This window comes from Sus scrofa, chromosome 13 (genome assembly GCF_000003025.6).
Source record: "Sus scrofa isolate TJ Tabasco breed Duroc chromosome 13, Sscrofa11.1, whole genome shotgun sequence".
NCBI lineage: Eukaryota > Metazoa > Chordata > Mammalia > Artiodactyla > Suidae > Sus > Sus scrofa.
In genome coordinates this window covers 174,682,598-174,704,129 of record NC_010455.5, presented here as the reverse complement: position 1 = coordinate 174,704,129, position 21,532 = coordinate 174,682,598, and the positions used below count along the sequence as shown (strand labels likewise).

Genomic DNA, 21,532 nt, shown 5'->3' with positions numbered 1-21,532 from the left:
ATAGGTCACAGCTCCAGCTCAGATTTGACCCCTGGCCTGGGAATTTCCATATGCTGCCTCTTTTGGTATAGCCAAAAGAAGGAAAATAGTATTGTTCCAGTTTTAGAGTTGCTCATAGAGAGGTATAAGTATGATGTCAGTAATTCCATCATGGCCACAAACAGAAGACTTTTTAATACTGCTATGCATAAAAATTAGCTCCTCTCTGCTGAAATTTTCTCAAGAGAATGTGAAAATATTTTGAAAGCCCATTTGACCTTGGGGTCAGCCTAGACTTCTAAATTAGTCTCATGTATTCTAGTGAAGTGTTTTGGCTTAATGGGAGTCACCTCAAGTTCAGATAAAGTATGAATTGGCAAATGAATGTCATGTTGATTTTTATTTCAGAAACATTATATATGTTTTGCTTAATCTCTAGATTAATTCATGCTTCCATTTTATTTTATTTTATTTATTTATTTGCTTTTTAGGGCTGAACCTGAGGTATATGGAGGTTCCCAGGAAGGGGTCCAATTGGAGCTACACCACAGCCACAGAAACACCTGATCTGAGCTGAGTCTGTGACCTACACCACAGCTCACGGCAATGCCTGATGCTTAACCCACTGAGTGAGCCCAGAGATCAAACCCACAACCTCATGGTTCCTAGTGGGATTCATTTCTGCTGTGTCATTATGGGAACTCCACTTCCACTTTATTTTGTAAAGGTTATACAATCAATTCTTTAGTATCTGTAACTTTTAATGTATTTATTTATTTATTTTGGTAAAGCAATGAAAAATTCTTTTGGTATTTGTCTTTCAGGATTGGCCTACACAGATGAATATATTTTCTCTGCTTCATAAGGCTATTTAACTATTATTTTGCATGAAAATGTAATGGCAGGAAGCCACTCATCATTTAAAAAGTAAAGTCTGGCTCATGCAGGAAATGCACTTACCATATTAAAATGTCCTTTAAGGCATTACTTAATCAAAAAAATTGAACATATGGAGAAACAAATCTCTAGCACTTTAATTTAATTGTTACAGAAAATACTATATTAACTGCTGATCCTTTGAGAAATTCAGAACAAGAGAAAATACTGCCTCTCCGTAAAAGCACTGGCAACTTCCTTTTGAGTTTTGGAAGGTAATACATACACCCATCAAACAAACATTAATTTATTGGATCATTAGGTAAAAAGCAATAGTTATTTGAAGAGTGGTACTTTATCCATTTCGATTTGAAGCAAGCCATGGTGTAATAAATTAAAAGGAAAAAATCAGTTTATATTTAGTTAAAGAAAAAAATTAAAGCTCTGTATCTTATAATATAGCTATTCAAAAAATTGAAGTATGAAATCAATATTTTTTTGGTAAATCAGGAGTTCCCACTGTGGCTCTGTGGGTTATAAACCTGAATAGTATCCATGAGGATGTGGGTTTGATCCCTGGCCTTGGTCACTGGGTAAAGGATCTGACCTGCTATGAGCTGTGCTTAGGCCACAGAAATGGTTTAGATCCTGCGTTGCTGTGGCTGTGGCATAGAGCGGCAGCTGCAGCTCTAATTCACCCCTTGCCTGGGAACTTCCATATGCCACAGGTATGGCCCTAAAAAGAAAAAAAAAAAAAATATATATATATATATATATACACACATACACACACACACAGACACCTCGGTAAATTAAATTAGTATACCATGACTATGAATAACATAAAGACTGAAAGGCATTCTTTCACTCTGAAGGCAAGTTTGTTTAAATGTTTCATTAGTGCCAATATGGATGGGGGTGTGCTTTTTATTTAATGTAAATGGATACTTTCACAAATTTTATTATTTTCATTGTATTATGAATTAAATATAAGTGACCACAATTAATGTGTTATAATTCCTACAGGTCATTTAAGCATTTATCCAGTATCCTGAGTAAAATTTTGAATAGAACTCTACACTATGCAAAACGTAAATTTTTTCCAACTAGGTTTTGCTACATAACACAAACTTTATATTTGAAATGCTATTCTTAACATAATATTATGTTCTTTTCTGTTTTCCAGAATAAATTATAACATGGGAGAATCAAATTTTTTTAAAAAAATTCTGTTACTGATATTGTGATTTAAAAAGGAACAAAAGAGAAAAGGATTGGAAAATGGCAGTGCAATTTCTCAATTAGGAACTTTGACAATTATCTACTGTTGGCTGCTAATAAAACCCTTACATAGCCTACATATTATCCTCAGGTTATCCAATTATGAATGTCTGCTTCACCTATCACTGGCATTATGTAAGTCTGACTGACTTATACACAGGGACATAGGGTCACAATTCGTTCTCTACCAAAATTATTAGGCTATACTATGAGATTATCCCTAGTATTACAAACGACTATTTCCACCAAAAATGTCCAGATTATAATTTTTCAATTTTAAAAGTTAACCCAAGAGGAACAATCATACTGGTCTAAGAATCCTAAATGGGAAAAAAATTTTGAAGTGCATACATTTTATGATTTGAATCTAGTCTCAGAACTTTGTAACCAAGAAATAATTTTGAAGAGAGGATCTTCAATAAATATTACAGTCAGGATATTCAGTCTGGACTAAAACAAATCATTGATTTTTTTTAACATACTTTTGTATGCATTATTTACAGATGAGTTAATAGAGTTAACAACTGAGAATATATTTACTTAATGCCCATAAATTATGTTAAATTAACAATCCATAGTTAAGAAACAATTCTAATCTGCTAAATTTATATGCAAAGCACTATTTATCGGTTTCAGCTAGTCCATTGGATACACATTATTATCATTTTTGTTATTATTAATATTTTAAAGATTAAGAGATAGGAGCTTAGAGAAGTTGAACATGAAGAAAATGGCACAGGCAGTTAGTGACAACATCCAAGTCTGTTCGACAACAAAGACTTGCTCTTAATCTTCATACGATAATGCCATTGGTTTTTCTGCAATGTCCATATTTTGCTGAATTAAATTAGTGTAAAATGCTAAGTGACACAGAGTAGATGCTCAATTCTGAACATAATATTATTTGCTTTACACTGTTATTTCACTTATTGGATTCATATACATTTAAAAAATCATTTCTAAAAGATAGGTCTATTATAAAAAATTTACATAGACAAGTACCAAAATTGTATCATGGCACTAGGTTAGCTCAAGAGTTGTTGAGGACTAAGATTTGTTTTAAAACAAAATATTGATTATCCATCAATATAATTTTGAGATTAAGTATAAAAAGAAATAACTCATTTTGGCTCAAGTAGTAGTTCTCTTATGACACAGCATGTAAGAGACACTATAGATACTTTCTAGCTGTATACTATCTACCCTGGACAAATTATTTCTATTTTTGAGTAATATTGTTTTAATTACAGGATGATTATGCATCTTTTCTATGCATCATGTACTAATAATACTCTCCTTGATTTGATAAATCCTTTTGAATTTATTAATGATTAATTTCAAAAATTCTATTCTGATTTGTGAATCATACCATATTTTATGAAATTATAGTTTATGGGTTGAAGTACATTACTGTGGTAATTTTAGTGGCCTTTCTAAAATATACACACAAAATATACACACAAGTCTTTCATTTTGTCTCACTGTTCACATTTTATTCTCTTTTAAACTTCTTACTTACATAAATCATTCTCCTTAGATTGGGTATCAGTAATTTAATATAAGACAAGAACAATTTGGTGAACAATTCAATCTCATTTTTGCAAGGTTAAAAAAAGACAGGTATCTTAGAAGTCTGTCTGAACTAATTTAAATGATCTCATTTCAAGTGTGACCCAATCAAGGCTCTTCTATGCTACTAAGTATCAAAATCCCAATGCTTAATCGTTGTTCAGAAAATATAAATATTAACTGCTATGTTTTAAGTTCTTGCAATCAAAGGTGAATCTATTATCCTTGATATCTCTACTCATTGATGTCATAAGTTGGCATGCTTTAATGAAAAAGATAGATTCTATACACATAATACCTACTACATGATAGAAAGGTAAAAGTATAGAATATGTTTACAACAACTATAGAAATAAGAGGAAAACCTGGCACAGATAATGATAAAGTTTGGAATCAAAAACCAATTGACTCAAGCCAAAAATTTGAAGAGTTTTATGATACTGTAGAGTTATTAATATTTTTTTTTCTATTTTTGGCTGTGGCATGCAGAGCTTGACAGGGAATTTCAATTCCCAGATGAGAGTCTGAACCTAGGCCACAGCAGTGAGAGTGCAGAATTCTAACCACTAGTCCACCAGGGAGATATGTAGTCTTTTTGCCATTCCTTGGGCCGTTCCTGCAGCATATGGAGGTTCCCAAGCGAGGGGTCAAATTGGAGTTGTAGCCACCAGCCTATGCCAGAGCCATAGCAACTTGGGATCCTTGCTGTGTCTGTGACCTACAGCACAGCTCACGGCAATGCCGGATCCTTAACCCACTGAGCAAGGCCAGGGATCGAACCCGCAACCTCATAGTTTCTAGTCAGATTTATTTCCACTGTGCCACAAGGAAGCTCCTGAAACAATTCTTTTTTCATCTGTAAAGTAGGTCTACTAATAACTACTATTATAGGCTTTATCTAGCAAGAAACACCTGTTTCCACCCTCAGGGGAGAAGTCCCACTCTGTATGGAGGAAAACAAAAGACATGACCATGCCTGACACCAGGAGCAGCAGTACTAAGATATCAACCCACTATAGGTTTCAGAGTTGCCAAGAAAGACAGAACATATGCAGACACCAGAAGGAACAATGCTTTAGTCACATAAAGAAGAGAGAAACAAGATTAATGGTAAGTGTCAGTAGTCCATGGATGGCTGGTCTCACCCAGCAACTGACACAGAGAGATGATCTGCATGTATTCACCATGTGCTAGAGGCAAAGAATGTTTTTTTTTTCTCCTCTCTCTGAGCAGATACAGTAGTGGAGTTGCCAGAAATCATGTGATGCACCGCTTTAAGCAGAACAGAGAACTATAGGAGTTCCTGTTGTAGTGCAGTGGTTAACAAATCCGACTAGGAACCATGAGGTTACAGGTTTGATCCCTGGTTTCACTCAGTGGGTTAAGGATCCACGGCTCGGATCTGGCATTGCTGTGGCCCTGGCGTATGTCATCTTTATATGTGGATATCAGAGTATATATGTTAGAATATATAAATGACTCTCTTTACAATTCAGTAATAAGACCAAAGTAAATTCTAAGAAACATCTTTAGCCATCAAGAAAATGTAAAACCTTTTATATACACAAAGAATTCACTAAAAAAATAGTAATAGCAGTATTAGTGAGGCCACAGAACAACTGAAATGCTTATATACAGGCTAATAAAAAAATAAAATTTTGAAAAGTAGTTTGGAAATTTCTTTAAAGTTATATGTGTACTAACCATATAAGTAACATATTTTTCAATGAGATGTCCATGTTTATTTAGATAGTGAATTTTAAATTTTATTTTCTCAGTAGTTAGGATAAGCTATAACAGGAACATGCATTAGAAAAGAAAAGAGAGGAGCAGGGGAACAAAGCTGGAGAAAGAAGACATAGCTAGGAGTTGAGAAAGGATGCAATAGTTTGTGATCTGCAGATGAAGGTGACCAATGATTATGGGGTGTCTGGATCTTATATTCCAGGGTGTCTTGCTTTCTATTAGAAATATCTGTGTGCTACCATACATACCTCAATCCTGATGTAACAATCCCTATTAGAATTATTACATACGAAGATATTTTATAAGAGTATTTAAGAAAAGCAGGAAGCAAGAATAAAGAATAAAGCTAAAAAAAAAAAAAAAAAAAAAAAAAAAGGAGTTCCCGTCGTGGCGCAGTGGTTAACGAATCCGACTAGGAACCATGAGGTTGCGGCTTCGGTCCCTGCCCTTGCTCAGTGCGTTAACGATCTGGCGTTGCCGTGAGCTGTGGTGTAGGTCGCAGACGCGGCTCGGATCCCGCGTTGCTGTGGCTCTGGCGTAGGCTGGTGTCAACAGCTCCAATTAGACCCCTAGCCTGGGAACCTCCATATGCCGCGGGAGCGGCCCAAGAAATAGCAACAACAACAACAAAAGACAAAAAGCCAAAAAAAAAAAAAGAATAAAGCTAAGCTTCAAATTTGGATCAATGGGAAATGAAAAAGGAGCAAATGGAATTGCAAATCATGTGAGAAGGAGATTTCAGAAAAAAGAAGAAAATCAAGGCTCAAAGTCATCCTGAAAACATACACAATGAGAAAACTCTAAGAATGGTGAGGACACTAGGTTTGTTCCAGGAACTGAACCAATATATCTAAATCTCAAAAGTTAGAACAACTATAGCAGATGCATTAGAGATTTCCATTCCACTTTCTTAGAGAGAAAGAAATGTAAATAAATATTTGAAAAATATCCATGTTTAATTAGAAAAGAGAGAGAAAGTGGAAGAGAAAGACAGGTACTGTGTTGAAAGTTTCCCCACCTTTCATGATTTAAATAAAACAGCTTATTTTTGAGGAATATATGTCACAAAGCAGGCTAACTATACAATACATATGTAACATACAATTAAATAGGCTATATATGCCACAGATCATGAGCTAATATAGAGTTGTTCAATTAATATAAAGTTTCAGGAATGCAAGATGAATAATACCTAGATATCTGCTATTCAACATTGTTCTTGTAGTTAAAAATGTTGTTTGGTCATTCAAAAATTTATTAAGAAAAAAATCTCATGCTACATGTCCTGACATAAATACAAAATATTTATAGATAAATATTTGATTAAATATCTTATTAAAGATAAATGTTAAAAAAAAAAAGGACAGGGAGTTCCAGTTGTAAGGTCAGTGGCAATGAATCCGACTAGTATCCATGAGGACATGGGTTCAACCCCTGGCCTGCTCAGTGGCTTAAGTATCTGGCATTGCTGTGAGCCCTGGTGTAGGTCACAAGCATGGCTTGGATCTGATGTTGCTGCGGCTGTGGCGTAGGTTGACAGCTGTAGCTCCTCAGCCTGGGAACTTCCATATGCTGCAGGTGTGGCCCTATAAGGCAAAAAAAATTAAAAATAAAATAAAAATGAAAAAATTAAAATTAAAAAGGACAGAGAAATTAAATATACAGAGTCAACATTTATATCAAAAGTCCTTTGAAATGAACAAGACTCTCTATATTCTGAAAAAATCCAATTATAAAAGGTTTTGTTCATAATCTGTAAATGATAAATTTGGGTACATTTGTACATGTTTTATTTATATATCTAGAGTGATTCCCAAGAGTCTATATATGAAATGTAAACTGAATTTACAAAATGAAAATATTTTTAATAGTAGAATAATTCCTGATATCTTAACACAATAAGAAAACCTCTCACTTAAATGCTATTCACATAACAATCTTTCTTTAGAGGTTTTATTCAAAATCCTGATAGTGTAATGTTTTAATGATAGAATTTCTCTTTATTGCAGAGTTCCCGTCGCGGCACAGCAGAAACGAATCCGACTAGGAACCATGAGGTTGCAGGTTCAATCCCTGGCCTTGCTCAGTGGGTTAAGGATCCGGCATTGCTGTGAGCTTTGGTGTAGGCTGCAGACGTGGCTCAGATCTGGCATGGCTGTGGCTGTGGCATAGGCCAGCAGCAACAGCTCTGATTAGATCCCTAGCCTGGGAACCTCCATCTGCCACTGGTGTGGCCCTAAAAGGACAAAAGACAAAAAGTAATAATAATAATTTCTCTTCATTGCAAATGATTTAAAGTAAAAGCTGTAAAATTAAGTAAATATGTAGCCACAAGAATATTTTATCACCTACGCTTTCTTAGTGGCAACTACTTTCATAAATGCCTTATCAACTATGAAATAGTGATTTTATGTCATTGGATAAAATAAGAATTTTAAGTAACCATTTAAATGAAAATTGGATACTAATAATAAAGGATTAATTAAATTGTATTCTGTGGCAAAAATAAAGAATAATATTTAAAATCTAATGAAAATAAAAATGCATTTTTCTACCCAATATATATTTCCAATATCTAAAAACATTATTGTAGCTAGGTATTAATAGTTAAAATAAAATATAATAAATGATATTTTTGAAAAATCTTCTCATAGTAAATGATTTTGTTTGCAGTTGACAGTGATAGAACGATCAATGCTATGTTACAATTTCTGCTAGTTCATTTGTCTTTGTTGGTAAAATGAGAACTGTCAGAGATTGAGAGGGTTGAGGTCATAGTAAATTTAATGTGACTTGCTTTATCTCTATTTTGAGCAGTGTTTCACAAGATGAAGCATTAAATGTACAGAGCAGAGGTACATCTTTGATAATAATGAAAAGTTTGTGATTCTTTATTTGCTTTCTAAAATCTTGACAGGATCATAAAGTAGACAAAATCTGAGAAAAAAGGACTAAAGTCTCAGCAACAAAGTCACAGATGACTTAAAAAATTTTTTTTTTTTTGTCTTTTTAGGGATTCACCCATGTCATATGGAAGTTCCCAGGTGAGGGGTTGAATCAGAGCTGTAGCTGCCACAGCAGCACTAGATCTGAGCTGTGTCTGTGACCTATATCACAGCTCACAGCAATGCCAGATTGTTAACTCACTGAGCAAGGCCAGGTATCAAATCTATGTCCTCATGGATAGTAGTTGGGTTCGTTACCACTGAGCTACAATGGGAACTACATGGGTGACTTCTTTTAATCATTTGTAGCTTTGAATATCTTGACATTTTGATTAGAGTTGTGAATCTCAATTATCATTAAGAAAAAGAGATAGATATTACCAGTCTAAAAATATAATATCATAAAAATTAAAATGTGTCCATTTTATTTGTAAGTCCTTTATTTAATGTTTTTCTTTTTCAGTTGCTTCCATGGTATATGGAAGTTCTGGGCTAGGGATCCTGCAGCTGTAACCTAAACCACAGCTGTGGCACACCAGATTCTTAACCTGTTGTACCACAGTGGGAACTGCTATTTGTAAGTTCTTTAGATCCCTGAGAAAGCATACAATTACACATAATGAGAAATTTAGTTCACTGATAAAAGTAACAAAAAAAACCCCAGTAAAATCTTTGTAATACTGTCTGAGATAATTATACTTATCCACATGCTACCAATATAGTAATTTATTAATTATTTGATCTAATATATACTTGGTGATTTATTTCTGAATCTCAGTATTTAAATTTTTAAAAATATTGCTCATCACTACTGCCTTTGTAGGACTTTTGCTCAAATAAGTTTAAATTTAAAAATCAAAGAACTATGATGATTCAAAAAAAAATTGTCTCATTGACAATCTTTTTGGAACTTACAGCTATTATTTTTACAATGTAAAGGTACCTGTGAAGGTATGTACTATGGAATAAATAATTATTAATTCTAAAAACTTTTACTTTATAACTCACTAAAATGTAACTGTCCATTATACAGACAGTAATGCAAAGTAACAATTAAATTCAGTTATTGCTATTATTTTACCAACATTCAGTTATACAAAAATGATTTTGTTATTGAGTATGCATAAAATATATGGTGAAAGCTTCTCAAATTTGGCACATAAACCAAGTCACATAAACTCAGATTCAAGAAACTCAGAAAACCTCACATAGGATAACTCCAAAAAATATAAATCTAAAGTATCATGATCAAAAGATAAAAATTAACTATAAAGAAAAATTATTGACAGCAGTTATAAAACAACAGTATGCTGCTTATGGAGGAATAACTGTATTTTTTATCAGAACCTATGAAGGCCAAAAGTAACATGCTTGTATATTCAAGTGAAGAAATTTAACCAGAATGTTATATTTAGCAAAAAATATCCTTCAGGAATGAGGTTGAATAAAAGAATATGTTAAAAAATGTAAGAACTGTAGGCCAGCAGACTCATTCTAAAGGAAATGCTAAAATAAATTCTTTGAAAAGAAGGAAAACAAAACCAGAAGGAATCTTGAAACACTAAAAATGAAGACATGGTACATGCAAATGAAGACATGGTACAAATCTGGCTAAATCTGATAAGATGTTCCTTTCCTCTTGATCTCTCCAAAATATATTTGTTGACTGAAAGTAAATTAAAATAATATTTGATGGGGTTGTTAAGGTACAAGGATGTAATGCATAAAAAAACTGCAACATAAATAAAGGGGCATAAAGAGACCTACCTAGCACTAACATTTCTACCCTCCACTTTAAGAATTAAAATGTTGATTCTAAGTAGACAGAGGTAAATTAAGTATGTAGATCAACCACAAAAAACAAATAATATAGAAAAATATATACAAAAAACAATAAATCAAATCATATTAATTAAAGTTAGATGCTAAAAGTGTTCATACACTGAAAAGATGATAGGTAAGGGAAAAATAAAGCTTAAAAAAAAGAACTGGAGATGGAAAATATAATGGTACACATAAATTAAAGTGAGAAAATTACAGACTAGATTTAAAACATGATCCAAATACATGCCATTTAAGGAAAGTCACTTCACGGATACTAGTTAGGTTCTTAACCCACTGAGCCACAATAGGAACTCCAAGGAAACTCACTTCAAATATAATGCTATCAGTAAGAAAAAATTAAAAGGATGGAAAGTCCTATACTATGTACACAATAATAAAAAAATTAAAAAGCTTGAGGTGTCTATGTAAAAGTCGGACAAAAAGACAAGGTGAAAATAATTCATAAGGGTAAAATAAGGTAATTCAATAATGATAATGATATATTAATATTGATATAATTATATATTGAATAATGATAATTGGGTTAATTTACTAAAACACATAATAATATTAATGTGTATATACAAAACAATTTTAAAATGCAGAAAGTATAACTTGAAACCCAAATAAACAAATCCATAGATATTTACTTGAGACTTCAAAGCTCTAATTAATGGCACTAGTAGAAAGAAGATCAACAATAGACAAAAACTGATGAACAACATCAATCTTTTCATTCATATTGATGAAACACACTACTAAAAAGGGTAGAAAATTCCTTTCAAATATATACACACATTCTCTAGGATAAACCATATTGTTTTATAAAATAAACCTTGATAAATTTAAAATAATTAAAACCGTACATGTTCTTTGATCATGATGAAATTAAAATGGAATCAATACCATCTTCATATTTAATCAACACTTCTTTTAATTCATGTAATCCATGAATTAAAGAAGTTTCAAAAAATAAAAGTAAATATTTTTATCTGATAAAAACAAAAATATCATGTAAATGTTTATGAGATATGGCTAAAGTAACAGAGATTTGGGAACATATGACATTAATTACTTATAGTAGAAAGAAGAAAGAATAAACTTTTCAAACTAATAATACAAGCATGTGCTTTATCAAGACAGTGTGGTACTGGTACCAAAACAGACATACAGACCAATGGAACAGAATAGAGAGCCCAGAAATAAACCCAGACACATATGGTCAATTAATCTTTCACAAAGGAGGAAAGAACATGAAATGGGAAAAACAGTCTTGTAGCAAGCATTGCTGGGAAACCTGGACAGCTGCATGTAAATCAATGAATCTAGAACACACCCTCACACCATGCACCAAAATAAACTCAAAATGGCTTAAAAACTTAAAGATAAGACAAGACACCATCAAACTCCTAGAAGAGAACATAGGCAAAACATTCTCTGACATCAACCTTATGAATATTTTCTCAGGTCAGTCTCCCAAAGCAACAGAAATAAAAGCAAAAATAAACCATTGGGACCTAATCAAACTGACAATCTTTTGCACAGCACTGGAAACAAACAAACAAACAAAAAAAAAGACAACTTACAGAATGGGAGAAAATTCTTCAACTGACAAGGGCTTAATCTTTAGAATATACAAGCAATGTATACAACTCAACAGCAAAAGCCAACAACCCAATTGAAAGGTGGGCAAAAGACCTGAATAGACCTTTTTCCAAGGAAGATATACAGATGGCCAACAAGAACATGAAAAAAGGTGCTCAACATCTCTGATTATTAGAGAAATGCAAATCAAAACTACCATGAGATACTACCTCACACCAGTCAGATTGGCCATCATTAGTAAGTCCACAAATAACAAATACTGGAGAGGGTGTGGACAAAAGGGAACCCTCCTGCACTGTTGGTGGGAATGTAAGCTGGTACAGCCACTCTGAAAAACAGTATGGAGGTAACGCAGAAATCTATACAGAGAACTACCATATGACCCAGCAATCCCACCCTTGGGCATATATATCCAGACAAAACTTTCCTTAAAAAGACACATGCACCCGCATGGTCGTTGCAGCTCTATTCACAATAGCCAAGACATGGAAACAACCCAAATGTCCATCAACAGATGATTGGATTAGGAAGAAGTGGTATGTATATACAATGGAATACTACTCAGCCATACATAAGAACAAAATAATGCCATTTGCAGCAACAAGGATGGAACTAGAGACTCTCATCCTGAGTGAAGTCAGTCAGATCAAGAATGACAAATACCATATGATATCACTTATATCTGGAATCTAATATAGGGCACAAATGAACCTTTTCACAGAAAACAAAATCATGGACTTTTCACAGAAAACAAAATCATGGACTTGTGGTTGACAAGGGGGAGGAGAAGGGAGTGGGGTTTTTGGGAGCTTGGGGTTAATAGATACAAACTATTGCTTTTGGAATGGATTAGCAATGAGAGCCTGCTGTGTAGCACTGGGAATTATGTCTAGTCACTTATGATGGAGCATGATAATGTGAGATAATAGAATGTGTACATGCATGTGTAACTGGGTCATCATGTGGTACGGCAGAAAAAAAAATTGTATTGGGAAAAAACTACTAAAAAATAATAATAAAAAAAGAAATTAGGAGAATAACAAAAAAAGAATTTGAATCAATCAAAAGAGAAAATAATAAAGAACAGAAATTCATAATATTGAAAATAGGGAAAAAATAAAAAATGGTTTTTTAAGATTGATAAATTAATACTCTGCTAGCAATAAGGACAAATGAAAACATGAGAGAAGACAGTAATTACCAATATTGCGGGTGAAAGAGAAAACATCACTACAGACATTTCAGACATTAAAACCTAACATTAAATAAGTTTTAATAGTTTGGCTTATTTGAAGAATTTCTTTATTTATTCTAATTTTAAAAATTTGTGTAGAGGCATTCATGTTTTCATTTACTATTCTTCTCATGTCTGAATTGTTGCTAGTGATTCTTGAAATCATTACATACTACACCTTAATTTTACACAGTTATAAGTCAGCATATCTCAATAATGCTGAATGAAAGAGTTCTTTAACTTTTAAATAAATGTAATTTGTGGTTAAAATATTTTTAAACTATTAAGGCTACAATCCAAAAGCATGATCCATGAAAGAATACCTGAAAGCGAATTTTAATTAAAATTAAAAACTTCTGTTCCGTGAAAGACATTTTCAGGAGGATAGGAAAGAAACCATAGACTTGGAAAAATATTTGCCAAGACATGTTTGATATAGAACTGTTACCCTAAATATAGAAATAATTCTTAAACCTCAACCATAGGAAAATAAACAGCTTGATTAAAAAAATGGGTCAGGAGTTCCCGTCGTGGCGCAGTGGTTAAGGAATCTGACTAGGAACCATGAGGTTGCGGGTTCGGTCCCTGTCCTTGTTCCGTGGGTTAACGATCCGGCATTGCCTGTGAGCTGTGGTGTAGGTTGCAGACGCGGCTCGGATCCCAAGTTGCTGTGACTCTGGCGTAGGCCGGTGGCTACCGCTCCAATTCGACCCCTAGCCTGGGAACCTCCATATGCCGCGGGAGTGGACCAAGAAATAGCAAAAAAAGACAAAAAAAAAAAAAAAAAAAAAAATGGGTCAATGACCTGAACAACATCTCACAAAAGACAATATACAGAAGGAAAATAAGCATACCACATACTACCAGGGAAATGCAAAGTAAAACAACGAGACATCACTACACACCTATTAGTATGGCCAGAATCTGGAATACTGACAACACCAAATGCTGGCAAGATAGTGGAACAGAATATCTCCCGTGCTGCCAATGGGAATGCAAAATGGTACAGCTATTTAGTAGGTTGTTTGATAGATATTTGGGCAGTATTTTGCAAAAGAAGACATACTTTTACCGTACAATCCAGCAATTGCATCCCCTGGTATTTATCTAAAGGAGTTGAAAAGTTTTATCTAGAAAACCTACATAGGGATAGTCAAAGCAGCTTTATTCATAATTTCCAAAACTTGGAAGGTACCAAAATGTCCTTCAATGGGTGAATGTGTAAATGGTGATAAGCTGGACAATGGAATATTATTCAGCACTAAAAAGAAATGTTATCAAGCCACAAAAAGACATGAAGAAAACTTAAATACATGTTACTGAGTAAACTAAACCAATCTGAAAAGACCATACACTGTATGATTCCAACTGTATGACATTCTAGAAAAGGTAAAATTAGGGGATTTGTAAACAATCAGAGGTTGCCAGGGGTCGGGGGTAGGGGATAAGTAGAGAGAGCACAGTGGATTTTAGGGTACTGAAAATACTCTGTATGACAACATAATGTTGGATGTATCTCATTATACATTTGTCCAAATTCACAAAATGTACAAAGCCAAGCGTTAATCCTAATATAAACTATGGACTCTGAGTGATTATGATTTGTCAGTGAAGGTTCATTGAATGCATCACTCTAGTAGGGGATGCTAACAATAGGAGAGTTGCCATGTATGTGTGGGGGCAGTGCATAAATAGGAAATCTTTGTACTTACTCCTCAATTTGATTGTGAACCTAAAACTTCACTTTAAAAAAACTTAATAAAAGATTAAAAAAATTAAGGCCTGGACATTTTCTCTGATGAATTCTATGACATATAATCAGTAACAATTTTACACCAATTATTTTAGAAAACAGAGGAGTACAAGCACTTTCCAACTCATTTTTGAAATCAGCCCTCCTCTGAGATCAAAACCAGACGAAAAGAAAACAAAACTGAAAACAAGCATCCTTCATTAATCTAGATTTAGCAAATCAGTGGTTAAAAATGTCACAGTTATACTGGGAATGGAAGGTTGATTTCACACATGAAAATAAGTCAATACATCCCACATGTACCTCCTAAAGAAGAAAAATTACAGTAACATTAATTGATACAGAAATTTTTAAAAATATTAAAATTTACTCTTCTTCAAAGACAAAAACTCTCTGTGTACTGAGAGTAGAGGGGACATTCTCTACCTAATAAAGGATAATTACAAAACAAGGCAATACAACAAAAACAACTACAGGTAACATTATACTGAATAATGAAAGACTGAATGTCAAATCCATTCTTTCTATTGGCCTCTGAACATGTCCACTCTACTCGGAAAGCCCCTTCCATGGTTTTTAGTACAGCTAATCCACTATCATCTCTCAGATTGGGGTTTAGATAAATTTTTCCAGTTTATGAGAGTTCACACTTTGTATTTCATTTATATGGTATAATGACATCTATAATTACCCATCTATATAATAAAATTTATATTTATTTTGTGTCATTCATATAAGAATATAAGCTTGTTGATGTCTGTTATTAATTCCAGCACTTAGAGGAATGCCTAGCACATGGAAGAGAGATTTGTAGCATTACTTTTGTGTTGAATCCCATTCACCTCTAATTCTTTACCTGGTAGCTTAGTATTGAATGACACTGGGTATACAAAAATAAAGACATAAAAAGAATCCCAATTTTTAGCAGTGTTTATAATCCAAGAAAAATAATTAAGATATGCTCAGGCAAAAGTTGCTATCTTTGTAAATATCAAGATTATATTTTTATCTAGTAAAATTTGACTTCATTGTGAATTTTGCCTGGTATTGGCTTGTTTATTGGTTCCTTTCTTATAACCTAAATACACCCTAAACTCTAAACTGCATTATTCAAAAACACCTACAGTAACATAGTTTGCTTTGTAAAAAAACAAGAAAATTCTACAAATTGGTGACACTCTTCTCAGAAATATGATCTCTTTTTAAAAATATTCTGTTGATTATACTACAAGTGGTTTAATCAGAAAAATTGATTTAGAGAATCAGCTTCACAGAAAAAAATACATATCAAATTATTTTCTCAGAATGAACTACCTTAATTTTTCTTTCTTAAAGGGTTAAAATTTTAATAAACAAAATTGACCAACAGGGACTAAGTCTTCTGGCTTCCTGTGCTCCAGTTCTTTGGCAATAAGCTTCCTAGAGAGACAAAGGCTTCATCCTCCTTTTATGATTAACCCCCCAGATGAATCTGTCTGTCATCTCTTTTAATTTAAACAGGCAACACTGAGGTTTCTTAACAATACCTCTGACCCTTGAGAAACAGGATATGTAGCAGGCCATTAATTAGTTGTTTGAAGTGAGGGGATATGGCACATAGAACACCATGCCTCTCTGCTCCACTGCACAGTATACCCACCCCACAATGTCCATTTATATTTCTGACGAGTTCCAAAGAGCCAATACCCTTGAGAAACATCATACGTTAGTAGTTTGATTGATGTACATTAGGCAGTCAATGACTTGTTCTATCTGGAGTATTTCCCTTTTTGCGTGAAGAAAAGATGGTCAAAATATGTATCAGACCTTGAATCAAATTAAAGCCCAGAAGATTTCAATACAATGCTGCTTTTTGTTTCATACATAAATTTACATAAAATTGAATTACTTAAGATTTCATATCTGTTTCAATTTTCCTTCCATTCTAGACATTCTCAAATGAAAAGTGGTTTCATAGAACACACTGTTAATTGTTTCAGGAGAGTAACACAATCAACTTGGCTATTTTCTAATTTAAGAGCAGGAGACACTATTGTTCTTTGTGAATTTTCCCTGGCTATAAATTTATAAATTATTCACATTCATAGTCACTAAAAGAAACATGAAGAGAAAGAGTGTTACCAAGAGGCAGCAAAATGATGACTGGGAGGCCTGTCCTTTCCTTTAATATTTCTAGTGATCATTTGACCTTCAATGAAGTGACACTCTCTCCCAATAATTCCCGTAAGAAAAAATAACTATGACACTGAGTACCAGAAAGAAGTATTTTTAAGTCATCTGTTTGTATATATATTGTTATGACACAATTAAGCATATAAACTATTCATAATGTCAGTACTTTGCTATCTTAAGAAAAATTCAACTTATTAGAGATATTAAAATTTGGGGGCAAAGTTAGTTTTGTTTTGTTTTATTTTGTTTTGTTTTGTTTTGTTTTTGTCTTTCCTAGGGCCGCACCCACGGCATATGGAGGTTCCCAGGCTGGGGGTCTAATAAGAGCTGTAGCCACCAGCCTACACCAGAGCCACAGCAACGTGGGATCCAAGCTGCATCTGCAACCTTAGTTCTTAAATAAATTTATAGAATATCACATTAACTTAAGGACTTACATCACGAAAGTCTAGAGATGTAGCAGGTCTAGGAAAATTGGCTGCTGCTCTTAGAGTATAATACATTTTACTTCCTAATAAAATAATTCTTATACCAATCATTGTAGCTTTGTCCTAAATGCTTTATGCCATATATGTATGTTAGTGAGATTTAAACGTATCCCTGTTGGGGGTGTTGTTGTATAAGGAAATAACTATTCTGTCTGTGGCCCATTTGCTGTTCTCTTCCGTCCCAATAACTTGATCAATTTCTATCCAGTATTAGGAATTAACTCAGATATCTCACTGATTATTTGTTGCATTTTTTCCTTATGATAATGTTTAAATTCATTACTATTACTTCAGTACCCAGATTTCCTGTTTGTTTTGTGATAAATTCTCTCCTACAGAGGCATCAAAAAGACATTTTCTTTTCCCTACAATAACAGTCAATTTCTGAATCTTTCATTTGATGTTTAGAGACCCCTTAAATTACTTTTGACGAGATAGATACATGTCTTTTCTACTGAAACATAACTTAAGGGAGCAAACGTACTTTATTATTATTATTATTCAAAAAGGTTAGTCTTATGTGCTGCTAGCTCATTAGCTGTTCCATTCCATTCTGTCCTTCAGCTGAACTGAATAAAAGATGTATGGAAAGATGAATCTTATAAAGCAGAATAAGTTATCTCTTCAAGCAAATGGAATTCAGCTCACACTCTACTACAAACTGTAGAAGATAGTCCAGCATCCAAATTTCAATTTGTTAAAATATATTTCTCAAATATGTTAAGAAGTGAAAAGAATGTTAAGGTAATATACCCTCTTCACCAGTTACTGCTCCCATAGGTAGTACAGGCATCTCAGTGGGGGTGGGAGAAATAAGAATAAAACAAAATGTGATACACAAACAAACCCCAAACCCTGAGTAACTATATCTGAGGTTTATAGTGCTGAAGGAAGCAATTTATGACTCTTGAACCTCATACCTCCTTCCTCACTGACTAGACACATCACCGTAAAATGATTCAATACCACACTCAGTGTTCAATATTCTCCAAGAGTGTGTCTTCCTTTCCTTCTAGATTTCGATGAACTCTAAAGCAGTTTTAATGTCATGTTTATCTTTGTAACTCTGAGGTTTAACATAATGCCTTACTCTTTTTTTTTTTTCTCCTTCTTCTTCTTCGGCCTCCCCATAGCATATGAAGTTCCTAGGTCAGGGATCATACCCAAGCTGCAGTCGCAACCTACCCTGCAGCTGCTACAAAGCAGGATTCTTAACCCACCGTGCTGGTGGGGATCAAAGCTCCACTCTGGATGCCACAGATGCTGCTGACCCTTTGGGGCCACAGTGGGAACTCCATAGTGCCTTCCTCTTACATGCTAATAGAAAGAATAGAAAGAAGCAGAGGAAAGAAGGATGCATGAAAGGAGGTAGCAAGGGAAAAAGGACTGGAAGAAACAAATTGGCACAATGGCCTACCTATTTCCCAAAGTTAATGTGAAGATAAAATGATGAACATGAAATGCCTTCAAAAAGAAAATATTCTAGAAGGTAATATTTACTAGTGTTTGCTCTAAACCAGACATTACTTAAAATATGTATAACCTCTTAATTCTCACAATACTCCTATGAAGTTGTACTATAACCTCCAATTTACAAATGAGAAAACTGAGTCATGGGTAAATAAATTAAACTTTCTAAGGTTACAGAGCTATAAAGTGACACAGCTAAGATTTTAAATCAGTCTGCCTAACTATAGAACACATTATTCTAATTTTCCTCTAAAAAATTATGACTGTTTGATTCTGAGAAAATTACATATCCAAATTAGTTCAACCGAAACTGAGTCATTACAGTGGGAATTTATTGAATTTATTTATATTTTCCATTCAAACTTTCTATGATTAAACAATAAAGAAAAGAGGAGTGAGGAAGAGAGAAAGAGAGATTTTTCCTGCTTTCTGAGCCCAATTTCATGAACTGGTTGTGGTTTCAAATTTTTTTTTTTTTTTGATTACCACAATATCCTAGATGCCAAGCCAGCGTCATAAAATTAATACCTACATCAAAAATCTCACCCTATGTATTGTCTACTTCTTATTTTACATGCAAACATTTGCTCTGTGGTGGATTATCATTCCAATCAAAATATGAATGAAAGCATATACTGAAGATTCTCTGTACCGAAACAAAGTTTAAACAACAATTGATTCCAGGTAGAATTAAGGCCATTTTTGTGTCTTTGCCTCACCCAATTTCTTCTCTCTATCTCCAAAACAGACAATTTAAGGCTTACATTTCTACTTTTTAAAATAGATTTGCATATACTTATAAAACATAGGGTTCAAGTTTTCTTTAAAATACAAAACAAAATAAACAAAACCAATCAAGCAAGCAAACATTAAAAAATGAAAAAATAATAATATAGTGAAAATAATAATTTTCAATTTTCAATGCTCTATTGAAATTGAGTTGGAAACACCACAAAACTTTTCTGATTAATTTAGTTACATATACTGATGGTGTGGTTATCTTCACATTGTGATTTGTATTTTTAAAAAATTTACATGACTTTATTGTATTAAAATGCAGCCTTTTCCACTTCTTTTTTACTCCATTCAACATTGTGGATAAAGTCCATGTTATTTTACATATGATCAAAATTTTCCCATTAATTACTTAAACCTATAAATAAAAATTTGGTAATGTGGTATTCCTCTTTCGCTACATAGCTGTCCCTTTCTTAGGTCTTCCTTTCACAATTTATTTACTAAATAACCTCCCTATTATTTTGAATTGCTTATAAAATATTATCCCATTGATGAATAATATCTTTCAGCATTCAGAGAGACACAGTGAACTTTGAAGAACAGATACTGACTCACAGACTTTGAAAAACTTATGGTTTCCAAAGGAGACAGTTCGGGGGTAGGAGGATGCACTGGGGTTGTGGGATGGAAATCCTATAAAATTGGATGTGATGATCATTGTACAACTAAAATGTAAAAATCATGAAATAAAAAATTTTTTAAATTCAGATAGAAATTCATGGAGATTATTATGTCTTCCATGTCTGAGGCTCAGTTGTCTTGAATAATGAACACTCATAGCATAGCAACCTGCAATTATGCCAATGAAACAAATATTTCATATGATTATATTAACAGGTATGTCTACTTAAAGGTAGCCTTTTTTTTTTTTTTTTTTTTTGCCACTCCTTAGCCTGAGGAAATTCTCAGGCCAGGTCACTTGCAGCAGTGACCCGAGCTGCTGAAGTGACAATGAGAGATCCTTAACCACAAGGGAACTCCAAATGATGCCTTTTAAAATATCCACATTTTGATAATACATATATGTGTGTAAATGAGTAAATATATATACATATATATATATATATATATATATATATTCCTTCTGAATAATTATACTATCTTTAGAAAAAAAGAAAAAAATATTATTAAGCAGTTCAAAAATGTGTTTCTATTTTAAAATAAGGACCACTCAGTAAGTCCACTACTAGTTAAGGGAAGAAGAAACCTCTCTTATATTTTTCACTGTATACATACTTCTACGGAAACTCTGTAGTATGTGTTTTCTTTTCTACTGAACATCAGTAAATTGAAGAAAGAGATTGTGTCCTATCCAATAATTTGTGCCTGGTAAAGCATAGCTGACAGCCTGGTGCCTAAGTTATGTGCCTACTTCTTTTCACTTAGGTACAATCAAAATCAACTGGGTGAGTTTACAAGTAAAGCCATAAAAACAGATTTATAATAGATTTTTTTTTAATTTAGGAAAAGGAAATCTTTCCAGAAAATATGATAAAAAGCATTCAGAACAGTGCTCCTCTAAGACAGATAATAGGTTAATGCATAAAGAAATATTTTCTAGAGTTAGAAGATGCATTTATTATCTTGATTTTTCCATAATAATTTAAGAAATATATTAGTAAATTTATTTTGTGTTAACTTTTCAAAAACATTCTATTTATAGTTATTTTATCCTTTAAAAGTTATAAAAATAAAATCTGAAGAACTTATTTCCTGGCAATAATTAAAGGGAATGGTGGAAGGTGAATAGTATTCTCCAGCTTTCTGCAGAACGCATTTGATACAGAGCAAC

The 21,532-nt window shown here is 33.3% G+C and overlaps 1 long non-coding RNA gene across 1 annotated transcript in view; it reads right to left on the bottom strand.

Moving 5' to 3' along the window:
* The window catches only part of LOC110256461, a 277,952-nt gene that overhangs the window by 62,572 nt on the left and 193,848 nt on the right, over nucleotides 1–21,532 (bottom strand). The window lies entirely within an intron of this gene.